Genomic DNA, 24,282 nt, shown 5'->3' with positions numbered 1-24,282 from the left:
GACCGCCCCCTAATAAGCATTTAAAAAATGAATAATTGGATATTTGCGGCTCTAGAAGAAGTGAAATGATTATGCCTAACCCTGTGCATGATATACGATTTAATCGGATGCCTGTTAGCGATTTCACGCGTGCTTGTTGAACCTGATAGACTTCTGAATCGCCAAATGCTATGATTTAGCTATGATGACGTCACTTTCAGATATCCACTTCTCGGACTGCTTTAAAAAAAAAAAAAAAAAATTATAAATAGAAAAGCATTTCTATTTTTTTCTATTGTTTGGACAAACCTACAGAGTGAAAAAAAATCAACAACCTCATTAAGTGTGTTTTTCGAAGCTATCTCGCTAAAGAAAATAAAAATGCTTTTTAGTTTAATTAGTTTAAGCGTTTTTCATCTGAAACAAAGCTATTGTTTCTAATTCTGTAAATCATTCTGTCGTAAAGAATTATCTTGACTTCAGAACAGACAAATAACTAAAATATTTTAAAGTTTATTAAACTTCTTTTTCACAAAAAAAAAATAAATAAAAATAAAAATAGCTAATCTAGCGAGATTTTTTTCATCAAAACAAGAAATTTTAAAACCAACGAATTTCTGAATTTTTGCAAATTTCCATTAGCGCAAATAACGCAGTATTGGGACATTTTTTTTAAATATTAAAAAAAATTAGATTATAACGCTTTTATTTTCGACTAAACTGTGGTTTTTTCTCACTTGTTTTGCGCCATTATTAGAATGAGCATAGTAGGAGCAGGCTAAACTTGACCTAACGTTGGATAAACTTGATTTAACGGTCAAGAATAATTGTTGCATACATACATCAGCTACAAAAGTAGCATAGTATTCGGAAAGAAAAAAAAACGTTATTTTATGAAGTCTTCGAAAAACTGCCTCAGTTATTTCGATAATTGGACAAAGTATGATTAGTAGTACAACTATCACTAGCACTATCTTAGAAAAAATCTTAAAAAAAGCACTTTTTTCTTTATTTAAATTAATTTTTTCTTTATTTTTTTATAAAAATAAAAAATTATTTTTCGTTATTTTTTGGTTTTGCGACCCGCGGCCCTAATGTTGAGAAACGCTACATTAAAACAACTTTGTTGCTATCACTGAGAAGTTTCCCTAGCGACCATACTAGTTGGCAGCTTTGCTCATGAGAGAAATTTGCATCTTGGACCAGAATAATTTTTGAAATAACATTGAAAAGAATAAAATACCAACATTTAAAATCATAGTCTTGAAAAAGTTGATGTTACTCATTGAATAATATTTAAAAAAAATTGAGGATTTAAATAAAACAGTAAGTTGCTGACTTCAAATAGAAATTAAAATGTCTTTCTTTTTTTTTTTAAGTTCATTTTTTGTTTTTAAGTCTTTTACCTATAATTAAGTGTTTCGATAAAAAAAGAGAAACACTTTCGTTTATTCATTTAAACAACCTGCAAGGTATAAAATTAAATTGAATATTTTGGGGTTGTGGGTGTTAAGACGTTTTGGCAAGAATTAAAATAAATAAATTAACGCTATTCGAATGTAAGAAAAGTGAGTGACATTTGAAAGTGGGTGCTTCCCATTTTGGCTTGACGCCTAAAATGGGAAGAATTTATTGGTTTTTCAGAATGCTTAAGCGAAATAATGAAACACAAATACAAACTTGATACTTTAAATTTTTTTTTTAAGTTTGTTAATAATAGAACAAATATTTTTCTTGTGAATATTTTACTTTAACTTTTCGTTATATATCTTAATTTGTATAAAACATGAACTTCAATAATATATAACGCTAATATATTCTCATTTAACTCTTTATAGGACTATATTTTTCTAATTTAGTTATGTTAAAATATTTTTTTGAGATTGAGATAAACATGAAAAAGAAATTCATTCAGCTTATTGCCTAAAATGAGTTTAATTTTTAAGACCATATTTTGGATGAAAGGTCAATGCGATATTCAAAATTTTACCACTGCAAAGAATTAAATATGAATTTGAACTTTTGTGCTTATATATAACGATATTCGTAAATTTTGTGTTTATTAGAACAAATAAACTGGACAGGAAATAATCAAATAAACGAATGCTCAACAAACAAGACAAATAACTACCTGGTCAGGGATCTGTCCAGACATTTTGTGACAGGTCCTGTTTTTGTAAAATTGTGAAAAAACTATTCATAATTTGTCAATATAAAATAAGCATTAAGTCACATTCCTTCCAACCATGGTATTGCTTTTGTGAATTTGTGCAATTAGGGTCCTGTTATTGCAAAAAATGCTAAAAAACCTTTTCAAGAAATTTTTAAATTGTAAATGGATATAAGATTCTGCTCAATAGTTGCTGCTACTAAATTAGAGATCCAATATACAAATATTTGGTATTTAGCCTATACTGCTCATCACAGAATATTCATTTCGGACGAATAATGGAAACAAAATCACTCACATTTTTAATAATATCAATTGACATATTTTAAATAACACAACTTAGTAATGTATCACTTTTAATGTGTTACGCATTAAGTAAACTTAAACATTTCTTAAATTTATTATATTTTATTTAAAAAAATTGCCATAAATTAATTTTTATTCACATAATATTCGATTAATTTTATGAATAAATATAAATTGATCAATTATTTATTTACAAAAAAAAATATGAATTGATATTAATAAGAATGCGCACACGATGTTTGTAAAAGTAGAAATATCTTCTTAGGATACTACATTTGGAATTTAAACTTGGGGAAACTTAGTTTGTCTCGAACAGTCTTTCTCCCCCCCCCCTCTCCCGGGAAGGTTTATTCGATTAACAAAACAATAATGAAGATAAACAAATTTCTGAAGGGTCCGATTGATTAAAAAATAAATTATTTTGTGAAGGGTCCGTTTTTATGAAAAAATATTTCGTAAAGGGATCCGTTAACGGACCTAAATTTCTTCCAAACAGACCCCTGTTGGTGTTGGCTCTTTTGCTTGATCCGCGCAAACCTTTACTGGAAACAAAACCCTTCATTTTTTAAAAAAAAAAATTTCTTTGTAGATGGCCGCACAAATCATTGTGGACAAACAACATCCTATCTAAATTTAAAAATTAATAAAGTTAGTGGAAAGTAAATTTCTCACGGCCTTATATATGGGCTTAATATACAGTTTCGTATGAGACAATACACTGTTGTCGCGGGGATAGTTGCTTAGATAAAATCGGGTAAAACATTGAACAAAGATGAATCCGTTGGTTCCAATGGTTTCTTTTACTAATGGTTTATATTTTATTTTCTAACCGTCGTTTAGCAGCCGACCCAATTTTGGATTAAATATCCGTTGGTTTCAATGGTTTATTTTCCTAATGGTTTTTATTTAATTTTATAGCCGTCGTTCAACAGTCGACCCAATTTTGGATTAAATAATGTTCAACTCCGTAGCCTTGTAATTTTAAACCCAATCTAGAAGACAAGGGAACTACTGGATCAAGTATTAAGAGAAATGTTCTCTTCGTGGAGGACTTTTTGATGGAGCTAACCCGCATTTGCGTTACATGGCGAGGAAGACCGCGAGAACCTCTCACGGTTAGCCTGACGGCAAGGTGACTCTAACCCATGATCTATCTACCACAATGGATATTTTACGTCAGCACTGTGATCGGTCCGGAATTCCTAATGGTTGATCATGCTCCATGCAAAGTAATTTTAAAATAAGAATAAAATTGTATAGAATTTCTTGCCTGCAAGCGACGTCACGTTTGAATCCGCCAAACAGGTTCGACACACTCTCGTGAAGTCGCTTGCAGGCATCTAATTAAATCTGACCTGGAAATTTATTCAGCGTGGAAATTAGCCCAATCTTTAAAGCTGTAACGTTAACACGCCATGCACAACCACGTGATTAGACGCAACCATGTGATTAGTAGCAAGAACCCAATAACATAAGCAAAAGAACGTGAAAAGAACGCAAATATTTTCACAAAAACAGTTTCGGTACTGTAGAGACGTCTAAGCTGACGTCACTTCGCTTCCTGCCCATTGACAATGCGTCAATGATTAATCAGTTATATAGCAACCAATAGAAATAAGTTTCTATTGGGATTGGAATACATGTCGCTCAATAGGAATAGTGCTAACAGCTACTTGGCCATTCACAATCACAAAATTACGATAATTGATTGATTGATTTCACTGAAGGACGTAGTTCATCTCTATAATGAAGCACTTCAAAACAAGGACTAAAAAGAGAGAAACACAGACGTTTTAATAAAATAAAAAAAAAGGACGGATGAATATGGTCAAAAAAAAAATCGAACTAAAGTTTTCACCAATATTGGTTTGTTCTGTCTTTTCTTTTTGCATCTTTTATGCAATTTCTCCTCCCCTGTGTTTCTCGCTTTTCTTCTGTTTCGACACTAAAAAAGGTGTTTCATTATAGGATGACGGCGATAGTATGCCTCTTTATTATTTTTATTTTGTTCTTTTCATGTTGTCTGTAATCATATTCAGAAATCTTAAATGATTTCATGATGTCTTTAATCATATTTAGATTATAAAACTAGTCCCGGAAAAAATATTAAATAATCATTTATAATTTTTTTTATTTTATTTAAAAATAATTTAATTAAATTTTGGCATATAATGAAGTCAAAATCGTAAATAACTATTCCACGATATTAATTTATATGAATAAATTAAAACTTTGTAGGTTGGTTGATAGTCCCTAACTCTGGCTCGGTAGTTGCAAATAAATAACGATTAAAAAAATAAATTAATTTTCATTTGCCGTGTAACGAATATATACTATAATATATATGTTGTATGAATAAGCATATTGTATTTTTTTTTCGCTTAATCAAATGAGAGAAAAGGCAAATGTGGATAAAAAGTGTTAATATTTCAAAAGTTTAAATGGGTTTTTCTTTGTCTGAAAGTGTATTTTTTTCGAATTACATATATATTTCATATTTTATGTTTTTATGAACTGTGGTTGCACAGCCGACCGAATTTTCAGTTCACTACTACCAATGTTCCACGCCGTAGGCTTGTAATTTTGAACCCAATCGAGAAGACAAGGGAACTCCTGGATCAAGTATTGGGAGAAATTTAATGGAACTAACCCGCATTTGCGTTACATGAAGAGGAAAACCACCCTCGGTTTGCCTAACGGCATGGGGACTCTAATCCATGATTCGTCTACTACTGAGGCTATTTTACGTCAGCACTGTGGTCGGTGTGAGCCGAGTGCGGAAAAAAATAAAATTGTTGTTGTTAATTTACGTCGCACTAGAGCTGCACAATGAGCTATTGGCGACGTTCTGGGAAACATCACGGAGGATGATCCGAAGACATGCCATCACAATTTTGATCCTTTGCGGAGGGGATGGCACCTCTGCTTCGGTAGCCCGACGACCTGCGCGCGAAGTCGAGCACTTTACGGTAGCACAGTTTAACGAGGACCAATACCGCACACCCTCGGTCCCTACGCAGACTGATCCAAGTGGTCACCCACCCGCACACTGACCGTAGCCAGTGAGGCTTGACTTCGGTGATCTGCTGGGAACCGAGTCTTAATGATCAGTCCACTGCGGGACGAAAAAAATTTAAAATAAAAATAAAACAGTAACCGAATAAATTATATATTTTATCTTAATAGAATGAAGAACTAAATCTGCAAAACCAAATCAGTGATTATGTAATAAAAGAATTTTGAGATCTTTCAACTGAATTCTTTTTAATTTCTAATGTAAAAATTAAAAAAAAAATGTCGTAGCAGTCGTTTGGAGTAAATGAGCAAAGCGAGCAGAAGCAAACCATCCTTGCATTTTACTAAAAAAAAAAATCGCAATTTCTTTGTTAAAAAAATTTTTTTTTCTTCTTGAATTTTTAATCACGCTATAGTTATATTTGAACTAATTTACAGGTACATTTGAACTAATTTAGTACACTTATTAAGTTCAATTTAATTAAAACACACTAATTAAATGACACTAATTAATTGTAATAAAAGTCAAAATAAACTTGAAATCAGTTTCATTAATAAACAAATAATTCGCATGAGTTTGCCATTGTTTTGAAAAAAGATTAAACGTAAAAAAAAACTAATTTCAGCACAATTTATCATACATATCTTAGTTCTGACATAATTATTTACCATCGACAATAGTTGGATTTAGTTGCGAAAATTTAAACGAAGGCAAAAACGTAATGGCTTTCACAGCACAACGATTGTAAGCGAACAGCAGAATTGCACGGGTGGCATCAGTTTGTGAATAATCATTTACAAGTCATCATTTACAATCATAATCAAGTGATTAGAATTTACATTCTATTTTTACAACACGCATACTATTATAATGAGTCTACTTATTTGTTCACTCTCCTAATTTGAATTCGTTTATCATTCTTTTACAAATCGTTGCCCCCAAAAGTTATTTAAAAAATTTCAAGATGCTAAGAGACAATAAGATTTTATTTTTTTTACCTATTCCATTGATATTTGTCTCAACATATATTTAAATATATTTTCCTTCATTAATAAGTCATTGTCACTTCTTTTCGCTTCAATTGCTCTTCGGTTCTTTAAGTTATAACAAGTTTTACACAATCAGCGCAAGATAGAATTTTAATTTTTTAAGGTACCTTTTCATTGAGTTATATAATACGTTTTTTTTATTCGAAAAAATTGCTAATGTCGCAAAGTTTGCTTTTATATTATCAATTATTAATTAGCCATCGAATTATGAAAAAATTTAAGAAAAGATCAAACCATAAACACTGAAATAAACGTTTCAAAAATGTTCAAATGATACAATGTTCCAATTTCTCTATTTTATAAACTAAAGAATATATAATATCTAACGTTTGTCTCATTACTAAAATATTGTTTTCAGAACGCTATAGATTTTTTTACGATATTTTATTTATAAGTGGCTTTTAATTACGCTTCGTTTAAGCAAAATGTTCTTAAAATTTTCACACATTCCAAATAAAAAACTGTAAAAATAGATCCTGTATAAAAACCTAAAACCAAGTAAATTAATTTCATAAAAAATTAAAAAAATAGTGTACAAAATAAAAATGCAGAATAAGACATTATGACATTCAATTTATAGACTGTTAAAAATTACAATGTTAAAAAAATTAATCATATCCATATTTACAGTTTATGCAATTAAACTATACCCATATTCTATGCCTGGTACTTCGGAAATGATTAAAACATTATTAATTTAAAAAATATTAAAAATTCCCGATTTTTATAAATTTGTCATGAAAAAATTTCATTTACACGTTTATTTAAACACAAATGAAATGAGACAGCATTACACCTTATCACAACTTTATGAGACAGTATTGCATTTTCGCCTAGGGTCCTTCGTAATGTCATAAAATTAAAAAGCTATTCGATGAAACAAACAATATGAAATATAATATTTTCGTAGAAATAACTAAAGAAGATTCAGATTTCAAAAGTTATTGATTCCGTTATTACATTTTTAGTTATTTTACGTAAAAATTGAAGATTTATTTCTTTTCTTTTTTTTTGCGCTACGTAATTTAATTTAGATAGGCCATTATGATTCTTTCTGCAGCCCAGTCTGTAAATGAGTTCGGTCTGTTTCCAGGCGGCCCGGTTTATCCCATAAAAATAATTAACTGCACTCAGTATCGTTCGGCCTGATGCTGTTGCTCGAGGTGAATTCATGATAATCAATATTTACCACAATTAATCGATTTTCTTTGATATTTATCTATTCCGAGGGTCAGTAAAAAAAAACCTTCTACAGTATCAATATTAAAACTGCACACTTGTGAAGCTGTTCGATTCTGTACCAAATATATTAATCGTACCTATATTAGTACGTTTGGCACCTATTAAAACTCCACCATTTACCATTATTGAAGTAATTATTGCAAAAATAAATTAAGCAATATTGGAGTCATTAATAGTATGGGGATTTTTACGCTTTTGCTGAAATAATTATTACCATTTTACCATCAATTTAGCTTTTTAGTACATTGCTTGTTTTTTTTGTTTCAGTTAGTACCTATTATCAAAATTAATTAAGCATCATTTACGTCAATGATAGTTAGGTGATTTATTAGGCTCTCTTGAATGAATTAGTAACATTTCTCCATTAACTTTACTTTTTGCATAATAGTAAGTGTTTAGAACGTAGATAGATTATTTTTTTTAATTTCAATTAGAGCAGATTACTAAAATTAATCAAGCATTATAGGGGTCAATAGTAGTATGGCGGATTTTTGTGATTCTCCAATAATAGTGCTTTCCAGTACACAACTTTCTTTATTTTATTTCAAATACCGTTCATTTAAAATAATTTAATTTTATAGAAACAAATTTTAAAAGTGAAGCTATAAACAAAATTTCAGATAACTGTGGAAATACTATTTTGTTGACGTTGTGCCCCTTTGATATCATGTTCATATCAGTCATAGAGTTCATCTGACATAACAAAATCAGCCTCTGACATAGAAGTCAGAAGCTGATCTAGATCAGTGTTCCATTATCATTTAATCAATTTTCGCTTGCACTATTCCTATTGGACGATTCGTACGACTCGACGATTGTGAGAAGATAGGTAAGTGAAGAGCGAGCAATNCAGAATTGCACGGGTGGCATCAGTTTGTGAATAATCATTTACAAGTCATCATTTACAATCATAATCAAGTGATTAGAATTTACATTCTATTTTTACAACACGCATACTATTATAATGAGTCTACTTATTTGTTCACTCTCCTAATTTGAATTCGTTTATCATTCTTTTACAAATCGTTGCCCCCAAAAGTTATTTAAAAAATTTCAAGATGCTAAGAGACAATAAGATTTTATTTTTTTTACCTATTCCATTGATATTTGTCTCAACATATATTTAAATATATTTTCCTTCATTAATAAGTCATTGTCACTTCCATTCTTTTCGCTTCAATTGCTCTTCGGTTCTTTAAGTTATAACAAGTTTCACACAATCAGCGCAAGATAGAATTTTAATTTTTTAAGGTACCTTTTCATTGAGTTATGTAATACGTATTTTTTTATTCGAAAAACTTGCTTTTGTCGCAAAGTTTGCTTTTATATTATCAATTATTAATTACCCATCGAATTATGAAAAAATTTAAGAAAAGACCAAATCATAAACACCATTAAAAAAATATAGGAAATAAAAGTTTCAAAAATGTTCCAATGATACAATGCTCCAATTTCTCTACTTCCAATTTCTCCAATTTCTAAACTAAAGAATATATAATATCTAACGTTTGTCTTATTACTAAAATATTGTTTTCAAAACACTATGGATTTTTTCTACGATATTTTGTTTATAAATGAGTGCCTTTTAATTACGTTTCGTTTAAGCCAAAATGTTTTTGAAATTTTCACACATTCCAAATAAAAAACTGTAAAAATAGACCCTGTATGAAAACCTAAAACCAAGTAAATTAATTTTTTTAAAAATTAAAAAAATAGTGTACAAAATAAAAATCCAGAATAAGACATTATGACGTTCAATTTATATACTGTTAAAAATTATAATGTTAAAAAAATTAATCATACCCATATTTATAGTTTGAAGGAAACTATACTCATATTCTATGCCTGGTACTTGGGAAATGATTAACACATTATTAATTTAAAAAATTGTAAAAATTCACGATTCTTATAAATTTGTCATGAAAAAATTTCATTTACACTTTATTTTAAAAACACAAATGAAATGAGACAGTATTACACCTTATCACAACTTTATGAGTCAGTATTGCATTTTCGCCGAGCGTACTTCGCAATGTCATAAAATTCAAAAACTATTCGATGGAACAAACAATATGAATTATAATATTTTCGAAAAAATAAATAAAGAAGATTAAGATTTCAAAAGTTATTGATTCCGTTATTACATTTTTAGTTATTTTACGTAGAAATTGAAGATTTTTTCTCTCTTTTTTTGCGCTACGTATTTTAATTTAGATAGGCCATTATGATGTTTTCTGCAACCCAATCTGTAAATGAGTTCGGCCAGTTTCCAGGGGCCCGCGGGGCCCCTGGAAATGGGATAAACCGCGGTTTATCCCATAAAAATAATTAACTGCAATCAGTATCGTTCGGCCTGATGCTGCTGCTCAAGGCGAACTCATGATAATCAATATTTACCACAATCAATCGATTTTCTCCAGTACGTATCTATTTCGAGGGTCCTTAAAAAATCCCCTTCCACAATATCAATATTAAAACTGCACACTTTTACACTTTTGAAGCAGTTTGATTATGTACCAAATACATTAATCGTATCTATATTAGTACGTTTGGTACCTATTAAAACTCCTCCATTTACCATTATACCAAAAGTGATAATTGGAAAAATTAATTGAGCAATATCGGAGTAAATAATAGTATATTGATTTTTACGTTTCTCCTAAAATAATTATTACCATTTCACCATTAATTTGACTTTTCAGTATATTGGTTATTTTTTGTTTCAATTAGTACCTATTATCAAAATTAATTAAGCATCATTGACGTCATTAATAGTTAGGTGATTTATTAAGCTCTCTTGAATGAAATACTAACATTTCTCCATTAACTTTACTTTTTGTATAGTAAGTGTTTAGAACGTACATAGATTATTTTTTTTAATTTCAATTAGAGCAGATTATCAAAATTAATCAAGCATTATATGCGTTAATAGTAGTATGGCGGTTTTTTGTGATTCTCCAATAATAGTGCTTTCCAGTACACGACTTTTTTTTTTTTCAAATACCGTTCATTTAAAATAATTTAATTTTATAGAAACAAGTTTTAAAAGCGAAGCTACAAACAAAATTTCAGATAACTGTGGAAATACTATTTTGTTGACGTTGTACCCCTTTGATATCATGTTCATGCCGGTCATAGAGTCTCTGACATTCAAGACAGAGGATGATCTAGATCAGTGTTTCATTATCATTTAATCAATTTTCGTTTGCACTATTCCTATTGGACGATTCGTACGACTCGACGATTGTGAGAAGATAGGTAAGTGAAGAGCGAGCAATATTTTTTCTCTTCCTTTTTTTTTTTTAAATGAAAACTATACAAACGATGCAATCTTAAAAATAATGATCGAATTAAAATTTTTGAACGGTTTTTAGGATCGGGGGCGGAATTAGTCCCTTTCAACCATTTTCCAATTTTTGGGAATTTTTCAAGAATATTTTTTGGTTTTCTAGTTATTAAAGGAACAGACACACAGATAAACTCTTTATTTTACTATTACTATATGCAAAAAGGATCATTAATTAATTTATTAATTAACTAGAATAATTAACTATAAAATCGTTAAATCAGCAATATTTTGGAAAAAAAAAATTACATTTGGAAAATATGAGTAGCAATAAAATTTGATTTTTTTATTGAAGTAAATGAATTACACTTTTATTTTTACTTTTATTTACATTTTTAAGTATGACAAAAATGTATTTTAAAAGATTTCAATAAATTTAAAACTAGCAATAAAATTTATTATTCATTGATTTATATATTAATTTGCTTATATTTTCAGTTAAGACCATAATTCTTAGAATCTCATTGTTCGTTTTTTCGTTGCTGTAACGTAGTTCGTCACATTATTCATTTTTATTATGCGATATTATTACATATTATGCCGTTCAATTTATAGACTGTTAAAAACTATAATGTAAAAAAAATCATCATATCCATATTTATATTTTATGCAATGTATCTAGACCAATATTCTATGCCTGGTACTTAGGAAATGCGTAACATCCCATTAATTTAAAAAATAGCAAAAATTCATAATTCTTATAAATTTGTCATGAAAAAGTAGAAAAGGGATAAGTCTTCTCCAGGGGTGTTTGTACGAGAGCTAACTCTGATCATCCAAAGATTTTCGCTATTAAGCAAAATTTTGACTGGTCAATCGATAGGTTTACAAAATTTCAAACATACTTTTTTTTTAAACACAAATGAAATGAGACAGTATTACAGTTTTATGACTCAGTATCACATTTTTGTTGAGAGTACTTCGTACTGTAAGAGACAATAAGAGATATCTGTGGGGCTAGTTGTTATCGACAATGTCAACCGTCATCTATGAAAAGGTACCTCAAAATAGAAATCGAGTTAACATGCCTTATAAACTAGTGAATTAGTATTATATATTTGTAGTGGTACACTCTACAGTACTCCCCCACCGGAATTATATCTGTGATAGATTTCGATGTATGGATACCGCTGGTTGAGTCATTACTGTCTTTTTTTGTGCGAAGCCGGGAGAGCTGTATTAAGATCACCGAACTTTTTTTTGCTTATCGTGAGAGCTGTAATAAGTTCACGGTCGAGGTCGCTCCTGTGTTGCCTTGTAGCAGTCGAGTGTGTGCAAGCCGACGTTGTGTATGATCGAGATGAGACTGAGCAGCAACAGTGCGAGGAGTTGGTTAATGTCGCAGTCGCAAATAGCAAGTCAATGTGGTTCAGTGTGGACCATCCATCGAAGTAGGCGTGTTCAGATCGAAGTGGCCGTTACTGTCAAGATAGGCGTGTTCATATCGATGTGGGCGTTTCTGTCAAGGTAGGCGTGACCGAAGGTCATCAATGTGGGGCTAGTTGTTATCGACCATGTCAACCGTCATCTATGAAAAGGTACCCAAACATAGAATCGAGTTAACATGTCTTATATACTAGGGAATTGGTATTATATATTTGTAGTGGTAGATACTCTACATATCAAACATTTCCGGTGAAAGAAATAAAGAACATTCTGGTTTCAAAAGTTATTGATGCAGTTATTACACTTGAGTCATTTTACGTAAAATGTTATTTATTTTTACATAAAGTAACTAAATTATTATTATTTTATTTTTGCTCTACGTAATCTAATTTAGACTATTATGATTATTCTGCTGCCTAATCTGTAAATGAGTTCGACATGTTTCGAGGCGGTTCGGTTTATCAAATAAAAATAATTAACTATAATGAGAATCATTCGGCCTGATGCTGTTGCTCGAGTCGTTGCTGATGTCGTTGTTTATAAAATATAAAGTTACTAAAATTGGGAGTAAATATATCTTGTTTAGTATGTTAATCGTAACAAAATGAACGATTTCTTACCTGGATTTGAAAAAAAAGGCCATTGCACTTGAAAAAAATATTTAAACTCAGAAATATAAAATGTCTGACATAATAAGAAGTAAAAAATGAGAAGTAATTTTAGTTGTTATTAATCTATAACGATAACCTAATATTGTATAACAGTTCAAATTCGATACGGTTTTTTACATATCTTGAAACTTCTATGTTTTTAAAAAAATTTAATATAAATGTTATGCTTTACACCTGGAAACATCTAATCTATTTCTTTTATTTTCTTTTCATTTCGTGTAAAAAAAATTTCTGTTACTATTGACATCAAGCCAAGCGTGTGAGTAGTTAAAATGCAAAGTTTGAAAAAAAATTTTTAGACCTAAATGGATAAATAATCATTACTTAAAACTTCCAAGATGAAAAGAAAATTGACGAATAAAAGCACTTTAAACTGCGATTACTTTCGATCAAATTAGAATTTCGAAAGATATTGAAATTATAACAACTATAATTGAAAATGGACCATTCAGCATGTCAAAATTTCAACTCTGTAGTTGTATTTCAGTGGGCAGTAGATTGGCCGAAGTCATTTTTTAAATACAAGTTTAACAGTTAATAATTCTCTGATTATCGAAGGTTAATGTTTTTTATTCCAGTGTATTCTCTGTACAGTTTTTTTACTATCTGTAATCAATCATTTCAAACATTGATATAAACGTCAAACACATCATAATCATAATGTAAACATCAAACACATCATCGTCAAGCATCTATACCAAGGGTTTCCAACTTACATGAGGTCGGGGGGCCACAATTAAAAGCACAAATCAAATGGCGGGCCGCAACTTTATCAAAATTTTATGTAGGGCTCTTTTATGTTAGAAACAACATTAGAAATTATTATCAGATTTTGTACTATCAGAAGTTGTACAAAATAAAAGTATTGAATTACAAATTAAAATAAGAAGTAGGTTTTTGAAATAATTAATTATTATTAATAATACTTTTAAAAATATTAAATAAATAATAAAAATTCGGTTTACAATAACTTTAATGTACACCTATGTAATGTGCAACTGATATCTAATTGTTAAGATATAAAACTTTAAAAAGGTTGGTATTAAAACTTACATTGTAGCACACAAAATATTCATTGAGAAAATTGAGGTTTGTCTGCCGCAACCACCAGAGAATAGATATTTACATTTTAAATTTAAAATTTACAAATGTGTGTGTAAATACCTTCGTCCAAAATGAGTAGTTTTAAAAAGTTAAATCGGAGAATTTCTTCGAGAAAAATTCTGATGCTGAATTATCTTAAGAAAATACAAAATAAATAAATAAATAAATAAATAAATAAAAAAGAGCAACATACACGATTATTTTTGTATTTGAATAAATATTTTCTTGGATGCAAAACCTGAGAAATAAATTTTTTTGCATCGTTGGTATGCTCAATTTCACAGAAACGAAGAAATTAGGTTTTTATTAACGAGAAAAGTAATTTTAAACCCATATAGATTTTTTACGAAAATTGTCCGCAAAAAAAATGACAACTAACATTTTTTTAGTTCGCGGGCCACAAAAAAAGGCTTTGCGGGCCGGATGCAGCCCCCGGGCAGCCAGTTGGAAACCCCTGATCTATACAAACCATTGTAATTTCAAAGCCTTGTAGTTTTTGTGCAGAAAAACAAAATGTAACTTAAAGTCGATAGCGTTACTGACCCAAAAAAGCGGCGGCCCTTACAATTTTTAAATCTAGAGAGATGGCATCAGTGTGTAGCGCATCTACCAGCATAGTGAATTATACACCAGACAAGCTCTGGTACCCATCAATCTGAAGTTGGAAGAGCTTCACGCCACCACTGAGAATTGAACCCCAGTCCTTCTTAATAACAGAATTTAAAAATGTGTTTTATCACTGTACTGCTTTCAAGTTCTTAGCTCTTACATTATTGTTAATTAAAATGAAGTTAAAAATATTGCAAATTTAATCTATACATATAATAAAATGAAGAATTTTGAGTGTGTCTGTATTTAAGCTTACGAGTAAACCGTAAGCACTCAACACGAAGCTGAGTACAATTGTAAACAAATTACGAAGTCAGAGTTGCGATTTTTTTAACTGTGTTTTTAATTCAGAGACATTTAAAAGATGGAATTTGTTCATTGGCTTAGCGGTAACCATTGTTTTAAAATAAAATATAGACTATTCAGTTTTATCAAATATTTTAAAGATAACATCATTGATGTTAACTAGTATGTAATATTTTTAAGCGATAATGTTGTTGCAATCTAGTCATTGTTTTACCGCAACAATAGTTTGTAATTTAAATAAAATTTTAAAAGTAATTTTCAAATTTTTTTTTAACAAAAAAATCGAAACTATTTTCCTTTACACTTTAAACTTAGGGGACAATTGCCATAAAGCGTGAATATAAAACTGCTAGTTCAAAATGTTTCTAAAATATTATTCTAAATTAGAATAGATTTTTTTATTTAAGGGTTCCATAAATAGTCCTTTTATATCCTTTATAAGTTTGATAGATAATATCCTTTTATAATATATCCTTTTTATAAGTTTGATAGATTTACTCCTATTTTAAATTATTCGTAAAATCTCAAAATTTCCTTACAATTAATAAAATTTGTTTACTTTAATTTTAATTCAAAATTCAAATTTTTTCAAATCAGATTAATGAAATATTAGCAATTTAGCGGCATTTTTACGAGAAAAGGCTGATCAATTTTGATGCTAGAAAAAGAATTCTAATAAGTACATTCAAACTATTTCTGACAACAAAAGAAACCTTGAGGTATAAATAGAAAAAGTTTTTTTTTCCCTCACCACATGAAATTAACTGATCAATTGTGCAGATAGTCTGCAGCTAGCTATTTTATGCGAATTAAATATTCCTGAAATAGTTTCAGACTCTTCATTGTTTCGTCAGAAGAACAAATAATAAGTTTATGATAATTGGATAAAATAAATTATTTCTCTCCTAATTATTGCAACGAAAAAACTTTTTTCTTCCCTTCTGATCCTTAATTTTAATCATGTATTTAAGTACTTATTTGTTTTAATGACAAAAGATAAAAAATGCGCATATAAAAAAATACCAACATTTATTTAATATTATATTTTACTTTTTATGCCATAAAANTAAATTATTTCTCTCCTAATTATTGCAACGAAAAAACTTTTTTCTTCCCTTCTGATCCTTAATTTTAATCATGTATTTAAGTACTTATTTGTTTTAATGACAAAAGATAAAAAATGCGCATGTAAAAAAATACCAACATTTATTTAATACTATATTTTATTTTTTATGCCATGAAATATTTTTAAAAAAAATATCTTATCGTAAGGCCTGGCACTTTTTAGGGTGTTAACATTACTTTTTGTTTCGCTGTTCATAAACTATAAAACTTAGAAATGAGAAATTAATAAGACCCGCAGAAAAACATACAGAGATTACAATGAAGTAAAAAAATAGTTTTTTAGAATTATTAATAGTCAAATTTGTTGGAAAAAATACCATGCGGGCCGCTCTACAGACCGCAGGAACAAACACAGAGTTGAAATTTGGCATGCTGAAAGGATCATATTTGTTTATGAACTTTTCATTAGATTTTTTTTTCTGAAATACTAATTTATTTGAAAGTTATTGCGATTTTAAATGCTTTCTTGCGAATATTTCTCACCTGCTTTTTGTTGCATTTCATTTATCTAATTAAAAATAATAAGACTTAGAAACTTTAAATAACGAAGGTTTACAGAAGAATGTAGAAGGCTTGGCGAACAAAGAGTATCCTTTGGCCAAGGTACAAGGAGTTCCTTCGAAGGAAAAAACTCACGTTTCGATTATTAGTTCAAAAATAAATAACTGTTGAACTTGTAGTTAAGAAGAAAAAAATTTAAAAGAAAGGCCCATTTAGAATTATAATTCTAACGAGAGCTTTTTTTTCTTTGATCGAAATTTGATTTTGTTCGAAAAATATTACAATTTTAAGTGTTTTTTTTAATTGTTTTTTTTTCAATTAATGATTATTTAAATACAGATTACAGAATTTAAATTTTAACTAAAATTCAATACATAAAGAACTTTGACAATATCGCAGACATCTCTATAAAATATTTAGAAATTTATATCACAGTACTTCCGCCGGCAACACTTATACAGTGAAAACATTTGATTAACATATTGTATAAAACTATTTAAGTTGTTATTATTGGAGGTGGTGTAGAAGAATTAGAAGATTTAAATATAGTTGTGCTCTGTATTCGGTTTGGTTACCATTAAAGGTTGTTACACAAGTTAAATTTTAAAGGTGACCTAGTTCGTCACCAAATGCGGCTGGTAAGAGATAAAATTTATATTCATAGGAAATAAAATAATAAGCAATAGTTTATTATTAGCATGTTATAAATTAATAAAAAATCATGCTGTAGATAAAAAAAACAAAAATTAAGGTTTTAAATTAAAATAATGCAAAAATTAAAAACTAATTTAAAAAATATTTCTAATTTGCCTTCTAAGCAATATGTTTTAATTATACCGATTATCAATCACTTGTTATTTCATGGATTTGGAAAGAAATTTCTGATTTTTAATTTTTTACTAGAATTACTAAATTTTTATTAAAAACGAGTAAACTTTTCAGTATGCCTAACAGACCTTCCATTATAAAGACCGATAAGTCCTGTTTTTATTCCATAGACGATATGCTTTTCATCACCAATTAGAACATACACATTGAACCCTTCATTACAATATAATATTCGAATTTAATTCCATGTTTCTTTCCTTCCATAAATAATAATTTGAAAACTATTGTCAAAATTTTGTTCACTTTCAAAACAAAATACTTCCATTAAACGAAATAGTCATTTGATTTAGCATTATAGTGTCTGTTTTTGTTTGGACCACAGAGAAACATACCAAGAGTTCCCACTCTAATTCTAGAGCATGTAAAAAGGCAAAACGTTTTTTGTTCCGAAAGCTTGGCAGAATAGTAACTCTCTCAGCAAATTAATCTCAGTGCCACGTTGCGGTAAAAAAAAAAAAATCACTATTTAGATTGCAATGGTTATCGTTTGCTTTGATTAATTATAATTGGGTATAATATGAAAAAAACACAACTACTTCGATTTAGTAGGAACAACATATGACGCAATGCTAAACGAATGGAATTTAGTTGTTGTTTATTTAGTTATTGTTATTAGTAGTTGNAAAAAGCCGTTTTTTTTATTGTTAAACCCAACTAAAAAAAATAATATTTGGAAATAATCTTAAAAAGAAGAAAAAACGAAGTAATACACTAATGATTATTTCCAAAATAATAGTAAGGTAAACATCTTTCCAAAAAGAAAGAAAAATTCTAAAATCTTATGAGGAAAAAAAAAAAAATTTTTAAAATGGCGGGAAAATTTACGAATTTCGTTCCGGTTTATTGGTTTTCCGGTTTTCTGATTTCCGGATAACGGGTTCTGTACTGTACTTCCACTTAGTAGAAATAACATTTACCATGACGCAATGCTAAATTCTATGCCACTATCCACATAAATGCCACTATCCACATAAATCAATTATTAATCAAAAATCGAATATCAATTACTTTTCTTTATAATGCAATAAAATCTGGCGAGCAGCTATTTAAACGATCAAACACTTCGTTTGTTTATTTGTGGCTTGAAGTTAGGCTCGCAGAAAATGCCGTTCATGGGTTAAATTTAGTAGGAATAACACAACCTGTGATGTAGGCTATAGTATACCCAATTGGGTATAATGTGAAAAAAAATCACTACTACTTCCACGTCGAATTTTTTTTTCTCTAAGAATAACATTTGCCTTTTAGTTTAATTAATAAACTGAGTTTTAAATATGTTTACTATATACATAAGCTTAGATAAAACAACAAAATCAATTATTTAAAAAAAAAAAAAAACTAGACTAATACAAATTGAACCTGGTGAGCAGCAGCGACTTATAACAACACACTTCGTTTAATCTTTATTTGTTGCTAAAAGTCAGGCTCGCAGAAAATGCCAATTACTGGTTAAATTTAAGGCTCCTATACTAATTCAGCGGCTCTAGTTAAATTTAGTAGGAATAATGTGACCAGTGGCGTATGTTATACTATACACAATTGAATTAAGTGTGCTGTAATCATTTGATTTTGTTTCATTTTAGTTGCATAAAATGCTTGGATGTTTGATATGAAGTCAAAAGTACATCTTGTATTATGATTTATTTCACATATTTTAATTTCTCACCTTTTTTCTTGTTCTTAAAATTATTTTAGTGTTGAGTAAAATACATATTTATGAGGATGAAATTTGTAAGGATCATTAATCCTTTTAAACTAATAGAAGAATAAATACGGATAAGCATTATTAATGTAATATTTTTTCTTTTCTCTGTTTATAACAGAATTTATCATGTGATAGAATTAAATTCGCAGAGCTAAAATTTAAGGTAAAAGATGTGTAATTGCTTAGAAAATTTTATGTTACTACACAGAAACAAAAGGATTTTTATTAGCACTCTCTCTTTATCAATATCTTTGTTCTGAATTACCTATTTTTATAGGAATGAAGCAAAAACACAGCTTTATAACTGTACACACACATTAAAGTATTTCATTCGCTCATGCGATAAATGTAATCCTCGTTTATAATAAAATCGATCAGAAGTGAAAAGAAAGAATGACAGAGACAATAAATTATAAACCGTAGAGTATCAACTACTATACGAACCTACCTAATTAACTGTTTTCCTTTTAAGTCGCTAAAGGGCGAAACGGCCCGTTGGGCTAGCTAGAAGGAAGGAAAGCGAATCGCTCATGGTTTGAATGTAACGAGGTCGTTTACTCACGATTTTAATTAAAAAAAGAAAAGAAAGAAATAAAATTTCTAATTTTTGAAAAAGGCATTTATTACTTTTGCATGTCAGTATTAATTTTACTTGCCATATGTATTGCCCCTAATTTCTATTAACTAGTATTTACTATATTAAGGAAGTGAACAGGTAAAAATAAAGGCGTTTAAAATTTTTAGTAGCAATATTTGTTCAATTTAGCTTTGGTTAAGATGTGTGACTTTTAATAAAATTTGAACAAGTTTTAAGATACTCACGAAAACTTACGATAATAAACACAGTATCAGATATATTGTCGATTTAGTTCATTCTAAAATTTCTTGTTGAACTAAGTTTTCCAAAATCATTGATATTAACAGTTTTTTATAATTTATCTGTTTGATATTTTGCTTTTCTATAAATCACTGGATTCAGTAGCAATAGCGACAGAATCCTAAAAAAAAATATAACCAACTGATTAACCTATTTTTAAATTGATTTGAAATTGTAGCAAAAAGTATACAATAAACTTTATGACAAAGAAGAATAAAAATTAAAATTAAAATAAAATTAAAATTAAAATTAAAATTAAAATTAAAATTAAAATTAAAATTAAAATTAGNTAAAAGAATTAACAAAAATTACTAATAGAAAAAAGAGGTCACCAATCGTTCCCTTCAAGTACTAAGTTGATTAATCATATAACTTTTCATTTTTTAATGTTTGATGTTATGCATTCTTCATTATTCTTAAGTTTCTAAAAATTTATAAATATTTAAATATCTAAAGCAACAATAAATTAAATTTAAATTAAATTAAAATTAAATTTAAATTAAATAAAAATTAAATTAAAATTAAATAAAAATTAAATTAAAATTAAATTAAAATTAAAATACTTTTTTTTTTTTTTAAAAATAATGTTTTTACTAAATTTAACAAACATATGATAATGTTCAACAATAGTTTTTTTTCGGTACTTTTGTAGTTTTAGTTTTTTCTCTGTTTGTAATAACACAGTATCATGTTTCCTTTTTATCGAATTGAGTTTTATTGGAAATTTTCTTTTAAACATAGGCAAATTACAAGTGTCTACATTTTCATAACAATTAAAAACAGATAAAACAATACGAAACTTAGGATGAAAAAAACTCAAACCGTGTATTAAGCACATATTTTGTGTCGTAAATACAAAGTTTTTTTTTCTTTTCATTTTTTAAAAAAATTAACAAGTTAATTTTTATTACAAAAATTAAAAAAATACCTTTGAATTAATTCTTAGCACTAGAAGAAAAATCGCATATGAGCACATATTTTATAAAGTTAAAATTAATTTGCTTAAAAATACCTTTAATATCTTTCCAAACACGAGAAGAAATTGCGTATGAATATATATTTTAATCAAAACTAATTTGCTTAAACAAAACTAATTTGTTCTGAATATAAAAATTTGAAAATACATATAAAATCTCTCCAAATACCGAAATAAATAAATAAATAAATAAATGAATAAATCGCGTATGAACACTTATTTTGTGCAATTAATACTAATTTACTACAAGCTTCCAATAACAACATGAAATGACATATAAACATAAATTGTGTACTATCAAAGCTGTAATTTATTTAAAAATAAATCAGTTGCATTTAAATATGCAAATTTATAAATACCTATAAAATCTTTGCAAACAAAAAGGAAAAATTGCATATGATAGTATATTTTATAATGTCAAAATTGTTGTGTTTAAAAATAAACCACAAATACTTTTGACAATAAAAATTTAAAAGTAACTATAAAATTCATTAGGATTTTATAGTTACTTTTGGATTACAAATATTTTATAGTTTACTAGGATTTTGCTTCTAAATATGCAAATTAGTTTGGATTATAAATATATAAAATTATTTACATCATCCTTCTGCGGCACCAAAAATAATTATCGCAATCGACTTTTTATCAAATTAAATTCCAGAAGATACAGACCTAAAACATTGTTTTCTCACCTTGTTCATAAGACCACGTAAACTTTAAATTATTTTAAGCAAAATCATTTGATTGTAATATAAACATTGTTAAGGTTACTTGGTCAAAAGAGTTCTATAGGAAATTAGAAATCTAGTAAAAAGAGTTCGTTTGGAAATTAGAAATCGAATAAATAGAGTTTGGCTTGTGATTAGAAATCGAATAAAAAAGAATTTGATTGGAAATTAGAATGAGAATTTAAAAAAAAAGAGTTCGATTGGAAATTACAAATCAAATGAAAATATTACGATTGAAAATTATAAATCGAATATAAAAAGTTTGATTGGAAATTAGAAATCTAATAAAAAGAATTTTATTGGAAATTAGAAATCAAATGAAAAGAGCTCGATTGGAAATTAGAAATCAAATTAGAAATCGAATAAATAGAATTCGGTTGGAAATTAGAAATCGAATAAAAGAGAATTCGATTGGAAATTAGAATGAAAATTAAAAAAAAGAAGAAAAAAAAGAAAGAGTTCGATAGGAAATTACAAATCAAATGAAAATATTACTATTAGTAAATCGAATATGGAGTTCGGTTGGAAATTAGAAATCTAATAAAAAGAGTTCGATTGAAAATTAGACATTACATGAAAAATGTTCAATTGGAAATTAGAAATCAAATGAAAAGAGCTCGATTGGAAATTTTAAACATAAATAAACTGAGAGGATCTATGATTTTCGCTTTTAAGTATTAATTGCAAGGCTCGGCATCTTAATCAAAGTTAAAAGTAAATGAACAAATAAAAAAAATCTAGGACGACAAGGACTGTCGTCCTAGCATTATTTAATAAATTAACACATTTTACGCCGGTAATACTACAATAATTAATTTAAAAATAAACTAATAATTTTTAATTACGAAAATTTCATAATTAAATACCTGCGAAATCTTTCTTAGTACCAAAAGAAATCGTCGTCTCGTTCGATTTTTCTTTTTATCACGTTCGATCAGATTAAATTCCAGAAGAGCAGCATCCTCACACTCTTTCACAAACACAGCATATATTCACACCTTGTTCACAATTCGACACAAACTCTAGAACATTTCAAACAAAATCATTCGATTGTAACCAAACCACCGCAAAGGTTATTCGGTAAAAAATAAAGGAATTTCACAGTTCGTTTATTTAAATTACGATCGCACCTCCCCACGTGGTTGCTTAACATAACACTCGTCCATCATAATTTATGACACGTAAAAAAGTTCTCGGGACGAGTTGGGTGCTCTCGATGAGCTCTGGCATAACATGTTCCGCTATGTTGTTCTTTTTGGCTGCATCCTTGGTGTGTTCTTCGTCAAAGTGTCGCACCTTTTCGCCAAGGTACAAGAATTTTTTTTTTTTTTAAACTTACTTTGTCTCGGCGATTTCTTTTTTAATTTAAGCCGCAAGAAGGCAGACTCATGGTTAGGAAAAATAGAACTGGATTATTTGCTCCGATGATTTTCAGGCTTGATGTTCACTGTTCTGAGCAGCTTCATTACCTTTATTTAAGAACCAATAATGCATGCATGGAATTAGCTACAGTGGTTGGGGACGATGATGCATTATTATAATAGGCACGTGAACAAAAAAATTGGGAGTTTTTGTTGTTATTAAATCATTTTAAAAACTGCTAATCATGAAACGTTAGAATAGTATTTTTACTCTTTTTTTTTCCTAATCAAGTCATCGTTATTTAATGAAAACAATTTTAGTAGGACATGTCTAGCGAATATGTTGTTTTCCAAAGAAGTTGACTTGGAGTTTCAATTTTTACTCGACAGATTCCTTCCCTTTAAATTGAGGCTACGGTTTCATGTTCTCTTATCTAATCGATAAATTGGGAAAATACTCATCAAAAACCATCGATTAACACTAGTAATAAATGCAAACTAATTTCTTAGCATGTTCTCTATGCATAAAACAAGCTCATAATTATTTTAATTAAAATGTTTGAAATAAGGTTGCAGAGGGTCTTAAAAATTTTCAAAAATGAATCAAACATTGATTTATTTAAGTATTTGTAAAATCCACTACGCACTATTTTTCATGGGAAATATATCTGTAAGCAAAACTTCTGGTTTAAAATTGAAAAATTAAAGTGATATAAAAAAGAAATTTAGAAATTCGGTGTCCCACAGTGAATTGACCGTAAAGACTCGGTTTCCAGTAGAGCACCGAAGTCAAGCATGACTAGCAGCGGCCGGTGAGTGGGTGGATGACCACTTTGATCAGACTGCGAAGAGATCGAGGGTGTACACTATTCCTCCTTAAACTGTTCTACAGTAAAGTGCTCGACATCACGCGCAGGTCGTCGAGCTACCTTACCAA

The 24,282-nt window shown here is 28.7% G+C and overlaps 1 protein-coding gene across 1 annotated transcript in view; it reads right to left on the bottom strand.

Moving 5' to 3' along the window:
- Window positions 1-23,714, bottom strand: part of LOC107454107 (methylcytosine dioxygenase TET) — a 66,601-nt gene extending 42,887 nt beyond the window's left edge. Inside the window, exon 1 of the mRNA XM_071181846.1 lies at window positions 22,851-23,714. The gene's annotated coding sequence lies outside the window, so the exon portion shown is untranslated. The remainder of the gene's footprint in view (window positions 1-22,850) is intronic.
- Window positions 23,715-24,282: the final 568 nt, after the last annotated feature.

The sequence above is a fragment of the Parasteatoda tepidariorum genome, chromosome 6 (genome assembly GCF_043381705.1).
Source record: "Parasteatoda tepidariorum isolate YZ-2023 chromosome 6, CAS_Ptep_4.0, whole genome shotgun sequence".
NCBI lineage: Eukaryota > Metazoa > Arthropoda > Arachnida > Araneae > Theridiidae > Parasteatoda > Parasteatoda tepidariorum.
Note: the sequence above shows the minus strand (reverse complement) of the source record. Positions and strands in the feature narration are given on the sequence as shown.